Source organism: Dipodomys ordii, unplaced genomic scaffold (assembly GCF_000151885.1).
Source record: "Dipodomys ordii isolate 6190 unplaced genomic scaffold, Dord_2.0 Scaffold83, whole genome shotgun sequence".
Taxonomy (NCBI): Eukaryota; Metazoa; Chordata; class Mammalia; order Rodentia; family Heteromyidae; genus Dipodomys; species Dipodomys ordii.
The window spans coordinates 6,866,297-6,878,938 of NW_012267299.1; the positions used below are offsets into that span (position 1 = coordinate 6,866,297).

Genomic DNA, 12,642 nt, shown 5'->3' on the forward strand with positions numbered 1-12,642 from the left:
ATAATAATAATAATACCTGTATATACACATGTACAACCTTCAGAACAGCTCATGCAGAAGCATAAATACCTGTTTTACTGATACCTATTTGGACCACTTATGTGTTATTTATTCTTCAGTGTGGGGCATGGGTTTTATTTATTTATTTATTATTGTGAAAATACCATACAGAGTGGTTACAATTACATGGGCAAGGTAATCACTACATTTCTTATCAAGCATTGTTGCCTCCTCCTTTGTTTCCCCTTCCCATCCCTTTCCCCTACCCCCCTTCTCCCCGCCAAAGTTGTAAAGTTCGTTTTTTGACATAACGCCTTGTACATCTCATTGTTGCAATGGCTCCACCTGTATCCCTATTTGAACAGTTTGTTTTTGCCCTTCCCCTCCACAAATTATACCAACATTAAATACAATGAAAGCAGGGGTTATACAGTGGGGGAGGGACATATAAAGCAACAAAGAAATCATCTTATAAATATGTTAGAAACAATTGCAAGAAAGAAAAACTTTTGAATACTTATCTTGGGCTTCATTTCACCTAACATCAACTTACCTGACCTTTTCTGTTTGTCTCAGACATATACTAGTTATTGCAAATAAGGGAAATCATGGGACCTATGTTTCTTTGGGCCTGGCTTCTTAACAGAAATGAAACAGGCATCAGAGAACTTAGGGGACTGCAGAAGGCTAGAGGAAATATGTTCATGACGTGGATGGGTTTTATTTTATTTGTCCATTCTGCTGGGAAGATTTACCTGTCAGCCTTGTGAAAGAGCAGGAAAGGTGAATCCACACTTGGAAGGGTGGGGAAAATGGTGGAACTCTGGAGGAGTTGATGCATATGTGGCTGACGTAAATCAGGTGGGATGATGGTATAAGACAGAAATGAACTGGGGCGTACACATGATGCCACTTAGAGTTTCTATTTAAATCCGATCTGTGACTTTAAGAAAGTATTGATATTCTGAAGACTCAAGAGAAAGTTATGATAGGAAAGTCTTTAGATCTGTTCCCCTCCAAAAAACACCTTTAGGGTTCTTTAGATGACAGTGTCTGAGCATCCATGTGGGGTGCGTCATTAGCTCTAGAGGTGGTTTGGTTGAGGGACACACCCTTGATGATTTTATGTCACTGTCAATCCAACTCTGTCAGTCTTCATTGTGGGAGCTACAGATCTTTCCTTTTTCATCTAAAAACAGAAAGTGTTCTGGGTACAATGAGCACGTAACATCTTTTCCTATTTTTTTTTTTTTTGTAAGGAGGCTTACATCTTGCTATAATTCTCATCTGTAACCAAGTACAGAGATTTGGGCTTAGGAAGTCAGAAGAATCATTTCTGTGGACTTCCTGATTTCTATTTTGGGGCTCCTAGCAGCACTTCCTATTTGAGTGAGACCAGGCAACATACAAAGCTGAAATTTCTCCCGGAGTTGCTTTAGGGATAAAGTAAGTGCACGATTTGGGGATTTTTGCCCCATAGTTTGTCATTCAGTTGCTTTTGTTTTAGACTGCAAGGAGTGAAATAAGGAAGGTAATCTGGTTTTTCCTGCAGCTCTAAGTTCCATTGCTGTACAGCAGGTTTACATGTAGCAGGGCGCTGAAAAGATCCGGCTCAGGCTGAGCTCTTGGCCACATTTGGAGAATACAGTGGTTGCGAAATACATCCTTCAGGGTGACTATCTGAATATATCATTTTACCTGTTAGAGTAAAAGAGGATGAAAGGTAAATCTTTTCAGATTTCCCTCCCTTTACTATTTCTCTCCTTTCTCCTCTTCACTCTGTTTATAGTTTTAAGAGTGTTCACTTCTATAATCTTGTTTGTTTCCTCCATGAGACACTGCGAGGTGGATATTGGAATCCCCATTGTACAGAAGGTAAAACTAAGTATTCAGTGACTTTTAAGGACTTAGGCAAGTTAATAACATCAGTGAGAATGAATCCCCAGGTTTCTTGACTTTTCTTTTTCCCTACCCTGCAATGTTTCTGCTGAGGCTGTAGAGGGTAAGATGCTGAAAAGAGGGGGAGAAAATGGCTGCTGGGCTGAGAAGCAGAGCTCACCTGCAGCTGAACTGCATTCTTGATGACTAACATAGAACATGTGCACTAAATACACTGCTATGCAATTCTTCCAGTATGGAGGATTCTGAGTTTGTGTTAAAGATGTGAGGGTGATGCGTGTGACCTGAGGGACCTGAGGGAGATTAACTCAGATGTCAGATGCAGATCTGAGAGTCCTTGCCACCTTGCATTCAAGTGACACACTTTTTTTTTTCTGTTGGAGCTGAGGATTGCTGCAAAGGGATACATCCATTTCCCCAAATGTTCCTCAAATCTTGAAAAGGTATAAAATGATGGGTAGGAGAGTTGTGAATTGGTGCCAATATGACTGCCTAGTTAGTCTTGGAGGTAAAAAAGAGAAAAAGGAGTCTGAATTGGTGATTACTTAGAAGTCCATGATGGAACTCTGCTTCTTAGGAACGAGTGAAAATTAGTTGGGCAATAAGGGAAACCTTGGAAGAGTTGGCTGTGTCTTGCTTGGCGCATGTGTGGAATGCTGGACTCTGGGAGGGAGTCTTATTCTGGAGAGCTCCTTAGGATGATCTGCACAGCAAGGTTGTCCAGAGAGATAGACAACTCTGTGCTGCAGCAGGGGTTTTCCTCACATGGTCTTGGGAGCAGCACCCAGCCCAGACTGTGCCAGTTCTTTCTGAATCAGCCCCTCCCTGCATAGCCTCAAAGCAGAAGTGGCAGGTGGTTGATGAACTGTGTGGGGCTCAGGTCCCCAACCCACGGACTGCTACTGATCTTGTTTTTTATTTTATTTTTGGTTGGACATGGGGCTTGATCTCTGGACCTAGGCGCTGTCCCTGAGCTCTTCAGCTCAAGGCGAGTGCTCTACACTTGAGCCACAGCACTACTTCTGGCTTTCTGGTGGCTTATTGGAGATAAGAGTTTCCTGGACTTTCCTGTCTGGGCTGGCTTTGAACCGTGATCCTCAGTTTTCAGCCTCCTGAGCAGCTAGGATTACAGGCATGAACCACAAGCACCCCGCTGTGCTACCTACTTTGTTGTAAGATCCTAACCATTCTCTTCTCTGGATATTTGTGATGACGGATGGTATAAGGGGAAAATTAAACACTGAGGCAAGGGTGAGTTGGGAAATAGGTAAGGCTAGTGGAGTCTTGGAGTGAGGACCCAAGAGAAGATGACAAAATTTAGAAGGAAGCTCAGAAGTCTCAGTTCTAAGGTATAGTGAAAAAATATTTTCTCTCATATGTGGAAGTTACATACAAATGATAAACATGTGTGTAAACATTTACAGGGTCATATACATATATTCACAAATGTATATTCTAAAGTATGGTATATGCAGGGGAGAATTCCAATAGTGCAATCCCTCTTTAACAACTGCAAGTTTAACAACATGATTACCAGGATTGGGCACATGCATTGTCAGGGGGAGTTGAGGTCAGATGAAAGGGGGCAGATAATCGAAAAGAGGAAGAGTGAACAATATAGTCATGATATTCAATGCGCATATATGAAGATGGGCCAGGTAAATTGAGAAGATGGGTGGGGTTAGGAGAGAGAGAGGAGAATTGTGAAAGGGGTGACACTAATCAAGATTCATTGTCCTCCTAAACTGCACGTTGAATCAAAATTTCTTTGTACAACTCTTAAAGATAGATGAATAGTAAAAAAGAAAAGGAAAAATCAGATTTGGGCTCAGCTGTGGTCTAGGTGTTGGATTGGGTTTCCACGTAACTGGTCAGTAATGGCAAACATGGTGATGGAATCAGTGTGGCTGGGATACAGTAGGGACCATGAATGTTGAGGACAGAGGGCAAAAGAGATAAGAAAGGATGCTCTGCTGTACTTGATCAGAGGCTCTAATCTGCACAGCCCAGTCCTTCAGTTAGTTCATCTGTATGTGATACCCAAACAGCTTAAACAATGTATTCTTAAAATGCTAGTGATGGAATGTTTGTCATTGGAATTATATTTTAAAAACACAAGGGAATCTCACTACTCAAAAGAACTTTGTGGGAATGACCCTTGAACAGCAAAGAATTATTGTAGGACGCAGTCACTCGAAGATTTGTTTGAATCTCAGAATTTAAGACAGTTGTACAAAATAGAGTTCAGCATTTCACGCTTTCAGGGTTTGGGTGCTATCCTTTGTCTTTTTCAATAAAGGCTGGTGCTTTCTACCACTTGAGCCATATGTTCACTTCTGGCTTTTTGCTGGTTTACTAGAGATAAAAGTCCCTGTACTTTGTCTGCCTGGGGTTGGCTTTGAACAAAGATTCTCAGATCTCAATTTCCTGAGAAGCTAGGATTACAGGCATGAACCACCAAGGCCTAGTTCAGAGACAGGGTCTTGCTACATAGCTCAGTCTGGCCTCCAATTTATGACCTTCCTGGTTTGGCCTCCTTAGTGTTTGGATTGCAGCATGTGGCACCATGCCCAGCTCTGAATTTTTTATTTTTCTTCTTATTTGGCATGTGAAATTCTTTACTGAGGATAGTAATTATTATTTTATAGCTATTTTTACTTCTGACGTACTAAAAGCTGGAGAAAAAACTATTCCATAAACAGAATTTAAATGTAATGAAAAAGTTATTTGCTTCAAGGTACTTGCTTTTTCAAGAAAGGCTTATACCAGTGTACTTTTGGAGATGATTACTAAGGGAAAATCCTCCCAACAGACACTCAGACAGAGACACTCAGCTGCTAAGTCTGGATTTTGGAAAGTGAACATTATTCTTTCTTCTAAACAGGATGCTGTGAGCTCAGTCATGTACACTATGAAAATAATTGGTGTGTATTATTATGCCTTGTGCCAGATTTCATGCTTGTTGAAAGGTGATTGGACTCAAACCAACACACTTAAAGGTCAACTGCTTGTTCTTAAACTGTGCAGAATTTTAACTCCTTCAATATCAAGGAATCAAATGGACATTTTAAGGAGAAAGAGATATTGCATATTTCATTGTGACTCATTTACTTTTCTGATAAGTGGAGATGAGATCACCTACATCAGTATTAACTGAAAATTAAATGAGTTAATCCATGTAATAATACCTTGCACAAAATGGGCACTGAATAAATATTAACTCTCTTTATTAGACTTTTTGTTATAATTCTAATGTCTTTCATATTACAAGCCACATGGAGATATTTAACCTGCTAGGTTTCTTCTGAGCATACAAACCTTGAAATTTATCATAAAACTATTCTCTTTACCTCACAGTATTTCAGCCATTTTCACTTAATCCCTAGTTGAGACTGGCTAGAGACAGCATCTGAGGGCTGGTGGTCCTGATGAAAGACCAGATGGCCTCACTGGTACCTGAGATCAGACCTGGAGAGCCAGTTGAGGACTGATGGTTGGTAACTATTCAGAACACTGAAGGAAGAATCTGGACACTGAAGGAAGAATCTGGAAGACTAGAAACAGGTCAAACACAAAAGGAACACAGGTCAGCTCAGGGGTGGTTTGCAGAAAGTCACCAGCATGTGAAAGTGAAGAGGAGACCTGGAAAAAGGGCACCTATACAGATGCCTTGACCTTGTTTTCACTGTCTGCTACTTCAATATCTCCTCCTCCTCCCTCCCTCCCTCCCTCCCTCCTTCCCTTCCTTCCTCCCTTTGTGCCTATGAGAAAAAAAATCTACATGAAGTACCTTGCTCTTATGCTGCTTTTATAATAGCAGACACATTCAGCTTTCAAAGCAAGCATTTCTCCATGTATCTTTCTACCCCTTTCTGAATGCATGCTGCCTCCAGTGTCCTCTCAGAGTTAAGAAGACCCAGTGGCTCTTGAATGGCTTCCTTTGAAGATCCTGAGCTCTGGTTACCTTGATTACTGCTGTTGTCACTTTCTTCTCTACTTAACTCACATATAACCTAGTTCTTTCTTAAACTGGTTCATTAATTTTGAATTTTCACCATTGATTTTCAGTCAGTTGTATTCCACTGAAATTAATATTCTCCAAACTAAGGTTTATATGTGGGCTAAATCAAAAGTGGTATGGCTAGAAGGTTTTTATTGTGTGGGGGTCACTTTTCATTGCTGAGAAAACGAGTTAAGGGACCAGAGGTTTATTTTGGCTCCGGATGTGGCTGGCTCCATTACCTTGGGCCTAAGTCATGGAAGAACATCATGTCCTGGAAAAATGGATGTGATGGAGTAGGGCTTCTCAGAGAGAGCAAGGCAGGAAAGGGCTAGCAGAAATATAGATGCCTCAAAGACACACCCCCGTGGCCCACGGCCTCCAATCAGGTTCACCCGCTCAGGGCCACCACCTCCTCCAAATGCAATCAGGTTATGAGTCCATTCCTGGATGAATCCACTGATGAGATGAGAACCCTCCTCCAGTCACTTCCCCAAATCCCATCACTTGGTAACATTTTTAACACAGGAATCTTTAGGAGCGGGGAGTTACTTCAAACCCAGTGTGTTCACATGCTATTATAACAGATGATGATGAGAGCTTTGAACATAGTTTTAAAAAATATTTTCCCTTGTACATATATTGATGAACCTATATATGCGTTGCTTAAGCAAAAGTTTCATGTGTCATTGCTTGGCCTACTACCTATGTTATTTCTATTCTATTTTTATTGAGAATAAAGTTGATTGTAACTTAATATGCACAGAAGCTGAAGTTTGAAAATTGATATACAGGACCATTCATGCCTCGTGAACTCTTACACACTTCCACATTTCATACATAGCATACATGGTGAAATCAGTTACATTCTATGAAATTTCTTCTTGTTTTGACTTGTAAAGAAACATCTAGGAGCCAGTGGGTCATACCTTAACTCTAGCTATTCTGAGTGCTAAGATCTGGAGATCAAGGTTTGAATCCACTACGGAGTAAAAAAAAAATCCATGGGATTCTACCTCCAACTAACTAGGAAAATGCCAATCTGGAGTGTATCTCAAGGGGCAGAGTGTCAGCTGTGGGTGAAAAAGCGAAGGGAAATCTTGAAGACTTGAGTTCAAGTCTTGGTACTGGCAAAAAGAAGGAAAGAAAGAAAGAGAGAAAGAAAGAAAGAAAGAAAGAAGGAAGGAAGGAAAGAAAGAAAGAAAAAAGAAAGGAGGAAAGAAGAGAGGGAGGGAGGAAGGAAGGAAAAAAGGAAAGAAGGAAGGCAGAGAGGGAGGAAGGAAGGAAGGAAGGAGAGGAAAGGAAAAATAGGTCAAGAACAAATGCATTAGCTAGAGAATATACATTCCTTTCTCCTATTACATTATTTCTTAATAACTATGCTTTTTCTATTTTTAAAAAGAACTTTATTAATTTCTAACACTATATATTAGAAATACAAAAAGCATTTTGAGAGAAATTAAAGATTTAAGTAAATATAGAATCCTGCCATGCACAAATAGAACATAAGTTATAATGATTTCAGGTCTTCTATGAAGTTAGTGCTGTTTCCAAGGCCTTTATTTTTTTTAATGAAGTTTCAGAATTTTATTGTAAAGTTTATATGGAAATACATTATCCAAAACAGCCAATAGAGTCTTAAAGACAGACCAGTTCTTGAAATACAATGACTAAGTGTGGCATTGACTCAAGATAGAAAAATCCTTTACTTAGTGGTCTTATACAAAGGATAGTATATATATTTCTAGGTATGTGACTTTTTAGTTCAGCTGTAAATTAATTTGTTTTTTAAAAAAAAACTCTGTTGCAAATGTGATTTTTGTATTTAGCAATCTTGATAAACTTTTGGATTAAGCCCAACACTTTTTTTGTACTTTTTTATTGTAAAAATTCTGTACAGAGGGGTTACAGTTACATGAGCAAGGTAATGAGTACATTTCCTATTGAGCATTGTTGTATCCTCCTTTGTTTTTCCCCTACCATCCCTTCCCTCCCACCTCCACAATGACACTCCCCGCCCCCCCCCCACTGAAGTTGTAAAGTTCATTTTCAACAGTGTTTTGTACATCTCCTTGTTACAATGGGTCAACCTATATCCTTATTTAAGCACTTTGGGTTTTTTTTGATAGATTATTTTGATTGTTATTCATTTCCAATCCAATAGTTTTAGTTTTTTGCCCTCTCTTTGCAGTATTGCTTTGTCTAGGATTTCTAGTGATTCTGTTTCTAGTTTGCTAATGGTTTTATTATAAACAGATGCTAAGCTTTATCAAGTGATATTTCTGAGTCTATCAGAATAATACAGATTTCTCTTTCCATTTATTAATCTGATTAGCTGTACTAAATTGATACCTTGAACTGGGTTTGGCAACACTTGCCAGTAATCCCAGCAACCGGGGAGGTAAAGATCGGGAGGATTCTGTTTGAGACCAGCATAAGCAAAAAATGAGCAAGACTCCATCACAACCAATAAGTTGGACTTGGTGGTGCATGCCTGGGACCTCAGCTATGCAGGAAATGAAGGGAGGAGGGTAACATCACTGCTAGCCCCAAGTGAACACATACATTTTTGTCTGGAAAAAATAATGGAAGAAAAAGAGCTAGAGGTGTGGCTCAGGCAGCACAGTGCTGGCCCAACAAGCAAGGAGCCTTAAACTCAAGCCCCAGCATCGCCAAAGAAAAGCACAACAGAATAAAACTAATGAAACAAACAACGAAAACCCAGCCAGCCAAACAAAAATCAAACTATCAAAAGTAACATGATATTTTGGGTGTTAAACCAACTCTTCATTCCTTGAGTGTATTTAACTCAGCTCTGATACATTTAATCTGTTACTATTTTATATAAGATTTTATATTTGTTACATGAGAGATTTTTTTCTCTTGGTAATTTAGAATTGATATGAAGGGTATGCTAATCTACAATACAAGAGTGTTCCCTGTTTTTAAAATTCTGTGCATGGAAGTTTTATGTTTTTTTGTTTTTAATCACTGGAATTTGAACTCAGGGTCTTGTGTTTGTTGGGCCAGACAATCAGTCTAACACTTGAACCACATATCCAGCCTTTTTTGTTTTTGTTATTTTTCAGATAGGCCTTCATATTTTTTTCCTAGAGCTGGCCTTAGAGAGCAATCATCCTATCCACATCTCACATGTAGCTGGGATTACAGTTGTGCACTACTAGGTCCTGCTCTATAGAGTATATGTAAGGTTATTGTTTTTTTGTTTTTTGGGATTTTTTTTTGGTCTGGTTGTGGGGCCTGAACTCTGGGTCTGGGCGCTGTCCCTCAGCTCTTCAGCTCAAGGCTAGCGCTCTACCACTTGAGCCACAGTGCCACTTCCAGTTTTTTCTTTTTTGCTTATGTGGTGCTGAGGAATCGAACCCAGGGCCTCCTGCATGCAAGGAAAGCGCTCTACCACTGAGCCACTTTCCCAGCCCCCTATGTAAGGTTATTGTTAACTCTTCTGCATTTGCTTGGGAGCATTCAAAAATGAATTATCTATTTCAGGTACATGTTTTTAAGTTTATTTGCATAGGCAATTCATAATATAAATTTTAATATATCTGAAAAAGCTTTAGTCATGTCTCTACCCTGTTCCTTAATAAATCTCCCTAAGGGTTTACCAGTTTTATTATTATTTTTTTTTTACAGAGTTATATGGTGACTTTGTTGGTATCCTCCATAATATATTTAAATTTTTTTCCATTATTTTTTCTTCACTTACCTTTGGGTTTTAATTTGCTACTTATCAATTTCTTTTTATTTTCTTTCTTTTTTTTAATTGTAAGAATACTGTACAGAGGAGTTACAATTAAATGGGCAAGATAACGAGTACATATCTTATCAAGCATTGTTACTCCTCGTTGTTTCCCCTTCCCATCTCTTATCAATTTCTTGAGATAGCTCTTAATATAGTTGATTCATAGGCTCCATTCTCATTTAACACAATGGATATTTGGTATCTGCAGACATATCATTCCATACAAGACAACCTTTAAGGAAAAACCACTAATACTTAGGATGCACAGAACTCAGTTCTCTAAAATCACTCAACTTCATGTATGGTGTACATACAGTACATACAGTAGGTCCTGTCATCCGTAATGAACCACATGGAATAGGCTGGATTACAGTCATAGAAAGTCTTGTACACATTAATACTGCTCACCCTAAGCTAGATCTTATTTCATGACCCTCATCTTGAATAGTATGGTTGCTGAATTCATTATTCCCCTAACGTCACTCACTTCTGCTAAATCTAAAAGCTTTACCTCATTGCTTAAATTAAGCACTATAATATTTACCTTGTTTTGGGGCCACCATGCAATTTGGGGGACATTTTTTTCTTTAAAGGAAGGATAGGGGAACACTCAGCATATCATACGATGATTTAAACACAACTGATGGTAATATGAGATTGGCTGAGTTTCTTTTTTGCATCCACTGAGCTGAATAATGAGTACATGGGTATATAGTGTTTTTATTTCTATTTCTTTTTTTAAAAATTAGTACATTTTTATACCATGCTTGGACAAAACTGTAGTAAATCTGAAAATAGGTGGGCTTAGTATACTTAATTTCTAAATGTATAAGATTTTCTAGTTATCTTTTAAATTGATTTCTAGACCACTTACTCTAGTCTTTAAGTGAAAAAAGTATTCTGTTATTTCATGTTTTTTTCCTTACACATGCTTACATTTTAAGATTGTATTATTTATATTTTCTTTATAATAGTTGGCTATTTTTCTGCTTATTCTGTTACAAGGGAGACATTAAAATATTTCATGAATTGTAGATTTATCATTTTTTTCCAATTTAGTTCTGTTAACTCTTGCCTTAAATATTTTGAACTTATGCTATTAGGAACATATATTTTTATAATTTTATATTCCTGATCAATTGAACAATCTAGTTTATAATCTTAGTTATCTCTATTAATATTTTTATCTTAAAAATCTCCCTTTTCTGATGTGAACATGACTACTCAACTTTATTTTAGGGACATGTATATACTATGACTTTATTTTCTTCTACTTTCAATCTTTTTATATCTACGTGTTTAAAGAATGTCTTTTATGGGGCTGGGAAGATGGCTCAGTGGTAGAGCGCTTGCCTTGCATGCAGGAGGCCCTGGGTTCGATTCCTCAGCACCACATAAGCAAAATGAAAAAAGCTGGAAGTGGTGCTGTGGCTCAAGTGGTAGAGCGCTAGCCTTGAGCTGAAGAGCTGAGGGACAGCGCCAAGGCCCAGAGTTAAGGCCCCACGACTGGACCCCCCAAAAAAAGAAAAAAAAGAATGTCTTTTATAAGAAACACATATTATTTATTGTAGTATGGCAATTTTTGTCTTTTGATTAGTATTTTTAATATGTATAATGTATGCATTTATTAATATATTTGGATGTTTAATACGATCTTATTCTTTGTATTTTCCTATTTATTTTTTTATAAATTTCTCATTGCCACTTTAGTTCTTCTTACTTTATTTGGCTCAAGGTTTAAAGAAAAAAACATGATTGTAAATCACTTTCCCTGTTCTATTGTCTAGTTTATATACTATTGTTTATGAGCTTTAATTTCAAATCTATATTTAAGCCTCTTAAGATAATATGATTAAATAAGTTCATATCCACTTAACCATTTTCCTGTCTTTTCTTATAATCTTGATATTGTAGCTGTGATTATTTTCTTTCTCCCTGATTATTTTTACTCCCTGAACTATATCTGTAATGTTTCCTCCAGGAAATGTCTGTCACTGAGAAGTCTCTTCTCAGGTTTAGTTTTGTGAAACAATCTTCATCTCTCCTTTGCTTCTGAAATATATTTCCACTAGACATAGAATTACAAATTGGGGCCACTACATTCCCCTATTCCCCCCTCCCTCTGTTCCTTTCTGGCCAGTACTGGGGATGAACTCTGGGCTTCTTATTCTCACTTTTTTTTCCATTCACAATTGTTGCGCTATTACTTAAGCCAGGCCTCCAGTTCCAGCTTTTTGCTGATTACGTGGCGCTAAGAGACTTCTATTCCTGGGATGGCTTTGAACCTCTATTCTCAGATCTCAGTCCCTGAGTAGCTAGGATTACAGATATGAGCCACTGGTGCCCAGATGGGGATTTTTTCCTTTAGCATTTGAAGATATTCTGTGGTTTTCTGCTTCCATCACCATCTGAAGTCTTCTGATTCTCACCCTGACAGATGGAAATATTCAGGCATAAAACAGTTTAACCCTGAGTAGGAAAAATGATCTATCTACAGATGTATAGTTCTATTTCCTATGGCTTTCAAAGTTGACAGTTCTTAACTTTGCAATGTTTTCCTTATCTGTGCATTGACTGTACATGATCCAAGGAATCAAGAATTAGGTTATATAATATAGAGTTCTTGTTTCACATGAAAACTAAAGGTCATTCCAGCATTGTTGAAATATACTCTAGGAAATAGTTTTCAAATTCTTGAAAAGGAAAAGAAGTCTGAAATATATGTAAACTTAGGCAAAAAGAAATATTTAAATGTACATAAAAATTCAAAAAGCTCACATATATACATCTTGCTCAAACTTGATTTCCACAGACTTCAGTGATTCATTCTCAATGAATCCCATGTAATGCCATTTTATATCCTATTTATTTTTAAAGTTAATCCAAATGATCCTGCCTTGTATTAGTTTCCTAGATAATTTACAATTGTGGTTTTTTTTTAACAGTTGTTGGTTACTATATTTGTCTGGGTCCTGTTGCC

At 37.9% G+C, this 12,642-nt stretch overlaps 1 protein-coding gene across 1 annotated transcript in view; it reads left to right on the forward strand.

Moving 5' to 3' along the window:
* The first annotated feature begins 1,399 nt into the window (after positions 1–1,399).
* Positions 1,400–12,642, forward strand: part of Pde4d (phosphodiesterase 4D, cAMP-specific) — a 1,420,835-nt gene continuing 1,409,592 nt past the window's right edge. Inside the window, exon 1 of the mRNA XM_013025262.1 lies at positions 1,400–1,446. The gene's annotated coding sequence lies outside the window, so the exon portion shown is untranslated. The remainder of the gene's footprint in view (positions 1,447–12,642) is intronic.